The 7,500-nt window shown below is 41.1% G+C and overlaps 3 non-coding genes across 3 annotated transcripts; all 3 read left to right on the plus strand.

Annotated features, from left to right (window-relative positions):
* Positions 1 to 818: 818 nt before the first annotated feature.
* Positions 819 to 900, plus strand: TRNAS-AGA (transfer RNA serine (anticodon AGA)). Its single transcript has one exon. It is a non-coding gene; the product is annotated as a tRNA-Ser (tRNA).
* Positions 901 to 3,756: 2,856 nt separating this feature from the next.
* TRNAF-AAA (transfer RNA phenylalanine (anticodon AAA)) lies at positions 3,757 to 3,838 on the plus strand. The gene has a single exon. It is a non-coding gene; the product is annotated as a tRNA-Phe (tRNA).
* A 2,860-nt stretch (positions 3,839 to 6,698) lies between these two features.
* Positions 6,699 to 6,780, plus strand: TRNAS-AGA (transfer RNA serine (anticodon AGA)). The gene has a single exon. It is a non-coding gene; the product is annotated as a tRNA-Ser (tRNA).
* Positions 6,781 to 7,500: the final 720 nt, after the last annotated feature.

Below are 7,500 nucleotides of genomic sequence, written 5' to 3' on the forward strand. Positions count from 1 at the left end.
ATATGTAATAAAATTGGAGTTTAAGGCTTGGCAAGTAGTTTTAAATGCCAAGTCGAAGTGGCAGTACACTGCAGCACAGGCACTGCAGTACCAGGCTTGAGACAGGTTTGAAATGCTATTTCTTTGGGCTGCACAATCAGTCCCTGGGTATATGGTATACCACTTTACAAGGGGCTTTCAAGTAAATTAAATCTGTCAGTCAGGTATACTCCAATTATACACATGATTAGGGAAGAAGCACGTGCACTTCAGCACTGATTAGTAGCGATAAAGTGATCAGAGTCCTAAGGCCAACAAAAAGATACAGCAAAATGCGGAGGTGAAAAGCAATAAGGTGGGGTTGGGACCACCTTAAGAATGCAAGGTCTAACAAAAACGAACTAAGGATAACATGAGTAAAACATCAGGTTTCTCTACAGCATTTGGTGAGACAAGTGGGCCTTCTTTTATCTTCCATAAATGCAATCTTTCCCGGACCCCTTTATTATATAGCTCTTCAAGGAAAAAATATAAAGCACTTACAAAGGAGCCTCAAATACTCAAAGATGGTAGACTTCTTTAATATGGGACATATACTAAAAGCAGCACGAAAACAGAGTGCAATAGGGTCCAAAAAACGTGAGTGACCCATGAGAGTATGCATGCAAGCCTATGGTATTCCAAACTAGAGATATACGCATGCAATTTTTGTTTTTAGGAGAGAATGTGCCTGCTGAAAAAAACCTTATTTTTAAAAAGTGCATTGCAGAATATCAGGAATTTGCTGTGGGACACCTTGAAAACTTGCATACAGATTATGTGCACACACCTTGCAGTCAGTTGTTGTGGCCGAGTGGTTAAGGCGATGGACTAGAAATCCATTGGGGTCTCCCCGCGCAGGTTCGAATCCTGCCGACAACGAGAATCTTTTTAACATCGGCTACAATTTCAGAAGTTAACCTTTAGTATTTCTTCCATGACAGTTTTATAAATAGGTGGCTTATTTTGGTGTCACTATTGCCATATCACATATTTATTATCGCTCCCCCTTTCATATCTTTGCTATAACTCTCGTCCTTCATTAGCGCTGGTGCAAACGCTTCAAATTATAATACCCTGGCTCTCTCGGTCATACCTGTGCATGCACTTGAAACTTACTTTACCAATTAAAGAAGCAAATAGAGAAATAAAATAAAAGTGCTAGCTGGATTAGGCAAACACACTTCATAAAACTGCATTTTCTTTTCTATTCTCCCCCGTGTTACAAGCTTAACTGCTCCCTGTGTAATTTCTCTTAACCTGCTGTCCCTGGAAGAGAATTTCATCTACAAGCTCTTTCTGTGTTTTTTCCTAGTCTTTTCTTTCCCTTTTCTTAGATTTGTAACTATTCCTTTACGTGCTCTATTTAGGCGCCATTAATCTCATTTGAGCTCCTTGTACCTGCTGCTGTTTTCTCCACACCTCATACTGTCTTTTCCCTCTTTCTTTCTCTGCGGTTGGTGGCTACTTTCCAAAGCGTCTGATGCCCCAATGTTCCTTCGTCTTGTTGTCAGACGTGAATTTGAAAAGCAACAAAATTAACAAGCCTTTACCACTCACACATGGCAGAAGTTTATACTTTAATTCAATGAGATAAGAAAAGTGTGTTGTGGGGCCCCTACGAGCCATGGTGCTTGCTTCATCATAATTAGGCATGCAGTCATTAGCCACAGCTCTGATTATGGGTCACTGAGGTCAGTTTCAATAATTCCTCAAAAACCTAACCATGCAGTCCCCCCTAACTGTGTAGTTATCTTGCTTTACTGCTGTTTGTGTGATTAGCTGGGAGGAGCTCACGGCAGCATCCTCCCAATAAAAGTGTAGATGGACCGTTCCTTAACTCTTTCTTGCTTCACATACAGATGGCTTGAGGAGGTACAGGGGAGATGCAGGTCTAATAAACAGAATAGAATATCTGCGCCAGGTGTGTTTCTCTGCATTGGTGTCCCATCACAGGCCCACCAGTGTATGTGTGATCTTTGACTCCTGCCAGTTCACAAGCAGGCGGCTAGGAAACGGTTTCAGCCTATCAACCACTGAGGAGATAAAACCTTTGTATAAGGAATGAGGAAGCAATGAACACATTCAGCCTATCACAGGAGTAGCCCTGAGTGTTCCGAATTATAATTTCTTCATGTCATTGTACGTTATTGAGCCCAAGTAGCTCGCCTTGATCGTATAGTGGTTAGTACTCTGCGTTGTGGCCGCAGCAACCTCGGTTCGAATCCGAGTCACGGCATTGTGGTTGGCAATGTCACGGCAGTTGGGTTTTTCCTTTACAGAATTCCCAAATGTACCAGTTGTTTTTGTTAAATGTCTATTAAAAACAGATCCTTTTCAATATTTAAACGATCTAACAACAAATTATTTAAACACACATGATTAAAAGATGTAGGCATACTGTACTTACTGACATAAATTATCGTTCTTGAACATATTTGCGGTAAGGGGAGCGGAGCTCTCCCCCAGGCCAATCAGAATGCAGATGAATGCAGTTGCAGTTGAGTGACCTGTGTTGTGGCTGTCTACAGGGAATGCACATATGGAGCTGTCTCGCAGCCCAATCCAGACGTCAATCGAAGACAGGTTTCAATGCAAATAGAGCAGTAAGTGCAGAGAAATGCTCACTCTCTAAAAATGGCATTTATACAATAGTAAGATTAAATCCAACCTCACCAGTAGATAGGATTTATCAATAAATAAATAAAGCTTCTCCTCTCTGATATGGAATTACCCCCCAAAAAGTATAAGGGAATACCCAATGCTAACCTATGAGAGGGGCAGACCTCACAGTAGTGAAAAATGTAATAGACTGTTTGATACTACTAGGACATACAAACTACCACAGTACATGTCTTACCTTTTACTTACATAGCATGATGCCCCTAGGACTACCTAGGGCCTACCTTAGGGGTTACTGATATGTAATAAAATTGGAGTTTAAGGCTTGGCAAGTAGTTTTAAATGCCAAGTCGAAGTGGCAGTACACTGCAGCACAGGCACTGCAGTAGCAGGCTTGAGACAGGTTTGAAATGCTATTTCTTTGGGCTGCACAATCAGTCCCTGGGTATATGGTATACCACTTTACAAGGGGCTTTCAAGTAAATTAAATCTGTCAGTCAGGTATACTCCAATTATACACATGATTAGGGAAGAAGCACGTGCACTTCAGCACTGATTAGTAGCGATAAAGTGATCAGAGTCCTAAGGCCAACAAAAAGATACAGCAAAATGCGGAGGTGAAAAGCAATAAGGTGGGGTTGGGACCACCTTAAGAATGCAAGGTCTAACAAAAACGAACTAAGGATAACATGAGTAAAACATCAGGTTTCTCTACAGCATTTGGTGAGACAAGTGGGCCTTCTTTTATCTTCCATAAATGCAATCTTTCCCGGACCCCTTTATTATATAGCTCTTCAAGGAAAAAATATAAAGCACTTACAAAGGAGCCTCAAATACTCAAAGATGGTAGACTTCTTTAATATGGGACATATACTAAAAGCAGCACGAAAACAGAGTGCAATAGGGTCCAAAAAACGTGAGTGACCCATGAGAGTATGCATGCAAGCCTATGGTATTCCAAACTAGAGATATACGCATGCAATTTTTGTTTTTAGGAGAGAATGTGCCTGCTGAAAAAAACCTTATTTTTAAAAAGTGCATTGCAGAATATCAGGAATTTGCTGTGGGACACCTTCAAAACTTGCATACAGATTATGTGCACACACCTTGCAGTCAGTTGTTGTGGCCGAGTGGTTAAGGCGATGGACTAAAAATCCATTGGGGTCTCCCTGCGCAGGTTCGAATCCTGCCGACAACGAGAATCTTTTTAACATCGGCTACAATTTCAGAAGTTAACCTTTAGTATTTCTTCCATGTCAGTTTTATAAATAGGTGGCGTATTTTGGTGTCACTATTGCCATAGCACATATTTATTATCGCTCCCCCTTTCATATCTTTGCTATAACTCTCGTCCTTCATTAGCGCTGGTGCAAACGCTTCAAATTATTATACCCTGGCTCTCTCGGTCATACCTGTGCATGCACTTGAAACTTACTTTACCAATAAAAGAAGCAAATAGAGAAATAAAATAAAAGTGCTAGCTGGATTAGGCAAACACACTTCATAAAACTGCATTTTCTTTTCTATTCTCCCCCGTGTTACAAGCTTAACTGCTCCCTGTGTAATTTCTCCTAACCTGCTGTTCCTGGAAGAGAATTTCATCTACAAGCTCTTTCTGTGTTTTTTCCTAGTCTTTTCTTTCCCTTTTCTTAGATTTGTAACTGTTCCTTTACGTGCTCTATTTAGGCGCCATTAATCTCATTTGAGCTCCTTGTACCTGCTGCTGTTTTCTCCACACCTCATACTGTCTTTTACCTCTTTCTCTCTTTCTCTGCGGTTGGTGGCTACTTTCCAAAGCGTCTAATGCCCCAATGTTCCTTCGTCTTGTTGTCAGACGTGAATTTGAAAAGCAACAAAATTAACAAGCCTTTACCACTCACACATGGCAGAAGTTTATACTTTAATTCAATGAGCTAAGAAAAGTGTGTTGTGGGGCCCCTACGAGCCATGGTGCTTGCTTCATCATAATTAGGCATGCAGTCATTAGCCACAGCTCTGATTATGGGTCACTGAGGTCAGTTTCAATAATTCCTCAAAAACCTAACCATGCAGTCCCCCCTAACTGTGTAGTTATCTTGCTTTACTGCTGTTTGTGTGATTAGCTGGGAGGAGCTCACGGCAGCATCCTCCCAATAAAAGTGTAGATGGACCGTTCCTTAACTCTTTCTTGCTTCACATACAGATGGCTTGAGGAGGTACAGGGGAGATGCAGGTCTAATAAACAGAATAGAATATCTGCGCCAGGTGTGTTTCTCTGCATTGGTGTCCCATCACAGGCCCACCAGTGTATGTGTGATCTTTGACTCCTGCCAGTTCACAAGCAGGCGGCCAGGAAACGGTTTCAGCCTATCAACCACTGAGGAGATAAAGCCTTTGTATAAGGAATGAGGAAGCAATGAACACATTCAGCCTATCACAGGAGTAGCCCTGAGTGTTCCGAATTATAATTTCTTCATGTCACTGTACGTTATTGAGCCCAAGTAGCTCGCCGTGATCGTATAGTGGTTAGTACTCTGCGTTGTGGCCGCAGCAACCTCTGTTCGAATCCGAGTCACGGCATTGTGGTTGGCAATGTCACGGCAGTTGGGTTTTTCCTTTACAGAATTCCCAAATGTACCAGTTGTTTTTGTAAAATGTCTATTAAAAACAGATCCTTTTCAATATTTAAACGATCTAACAACAAATTATTTAAACACACATGATTATAAGATGTAGGTATACTGTACTTACTGACATAAATTATCGTTCTTGAACATATTTGCGGTAAGGGGAGCGGAGCTCTCCCCCAGGCCAATCAGAATGCAGATGAATGCAGTTGCAGTTGAGTGACCTGTGTTGTGGCTGTCTACAGGGAATGCACATACGTAGCTGTCTCGCAGCCCAATCCAGACGTCAATCGAAGACAGGTTTCAATGCAAATAGAGCAGTAAGTGCAGAGAAATGCTCACTCTCTAAAAATGGCATTTATACAATAGTAAGATTAAATCCAACCTCACCAGTAGATAGGATTTATCAATAAATAAATAAAGCTTCTCCTCTCTGATATGGAATTACCCCCCAAAAAGTATAAGGGAATACCCAATGCTAACCTATGAGAGGGGCAGACCTCACAGTAGTGAAAAATGTAATAGACTGTTTGATACTACTAGGACATACAAAATACCACAGTACATGTCTTACCTTTTACTTACATAGCATGATGCCCCTAGGACTACCTAGGGCCTACCTTAGGGGTTACTGATATGTAATAAAATTGGAGTTTAAGGCTTGGCAAGTAGTTTTAAATGCCAAGTCGAAGTGGCAGTACACTGCAGCACAGGCACTGCAGTAGCAGGCTTGAGACAGGTTTGAAATGCTATTTCTTTGGGCGGCACAATCAGTCCCTGGGTATATGGTATACCACTTTACAAGGGGCTTTCAAGTAAATTAAATCTGTCAGTCAGGTATACTCCAATTATACACATGATTAGGGAAGAAGCACGTGCACTTCAGCACTGATTAGTAGCGATAAAGTGATCAGAGTCCTAAGGCCAACAAAAAGATACAGCAAAATGCGGAGGTGAAAAGCAATAAGGTGGGGTTGGGACCACCTTAAGAATGCAAGGTCTAACAAAAACGAACTAAGGATAACATGAGTTAAACATCAGGTTTCTCTACAGCATTTGGTGAGACAAGTGGGCCTTCTTTTATCTTCCATAAATGCAATCCTTCCCGGACCCCTTTATTATATAGCTCTTCAAGGAAAAAATATAAAGCACTTACAAAGGAGCCTCAAATACTCAAAGATGGTAGACTTCTTTAATATGGGACATATACTAAAAGCAGCACGAAAACAGAGTGCAATAGGGTCCAAAAAACTTGAGTGACCCATGAGAGTATGCATGCAAGCCTATGGTATTCCAAACTAGAGATATACGCATGCAATTTTTGTTTTTAGGAGAGAATGTGCCTGCTGAAAAAAACCTTATTTTTAAAAAGTGCATTGCAGAATATCAGGAATTTGCCGTGGGACACCTTGAAAACTTGCATACAGATTATGTGCACACACCTTGCAGTCAGTTGTTGTGGCCGAGTGGTTAAGGCGATGGACTAGAAATCCATTGGGGTCTCCCCGTGCAGGATCGAATCCTGCCGACAACGAGAATCTTTTTAACATCGGCTACAATTTCAGAAGTTAACCTTTAGTATTTCTTCCATGTCAGTTTTATAAATAGGTGGCTTATTTTGGTGTCACTATTGCCATATCACATATTTATTATCGCTCCCCCTTTCATATCTTTGCTATAACTCTCGTCCTTCATTAGCGCTGGTGCAAACGCTTCAAATTATTATACCCTGGCTCTCTCGGTCATACCTGTGCATGCACTTGAAACTTACTTTACCAATAAAAGAAGCAAATAGAGAAATAAAATAAAAGTGCTAGCTGGATTAGGCAAACACACTTCATAAAACTGCATTTTCTTTTCTATTCTCCCCCGTGTTACAAGCTTAACTGCTCCCTGTGTAATTTCTCTTAACCTGCTGTTCCTGGAAGAGAATTTCATCTACAAGCTCTTTCTGTGTTTTTTCCTAGTCTTTTCTTTCCCTTTTCTTAGATTTGTAACTGTTCCTTTACGTGCTCTATTTAGGCGCCATTAATCTCATTTGAGCTCCTTGCACCTGCTGCTGTTTTCTCCACACCTCATACTGTCTTTTCCCTCTTTCTCTCTTTCTCTGCGGTTGGTGGCTACTTTCCAAAGCGTCTGATGCCCCAATGTTCCTTCGTCTTGTTGTCAGACGTGAATTTGAAAAGCAACAAAATTAACAAGCCTTTACCACTCACACATGGCAGAAGTTTATACTTTAATTCAATGAGCTAAG

This window comes from Lissotriton vulgaris, unplaced genomic scaffold (genome assembly GCF_964263255.1).
Source record: "Lissotriton vulgaris unplaced genomic scaffold, aLisVul1.2 SCAFFOLD_301, whole genome shotgun sequence".
NCBI classification, from domain to species: Eukaryota; Metazoa; Chordata; class Amphibia; order Caudata; family Salamandridae; genus Lissotriton; species Lissotriton vulgaris.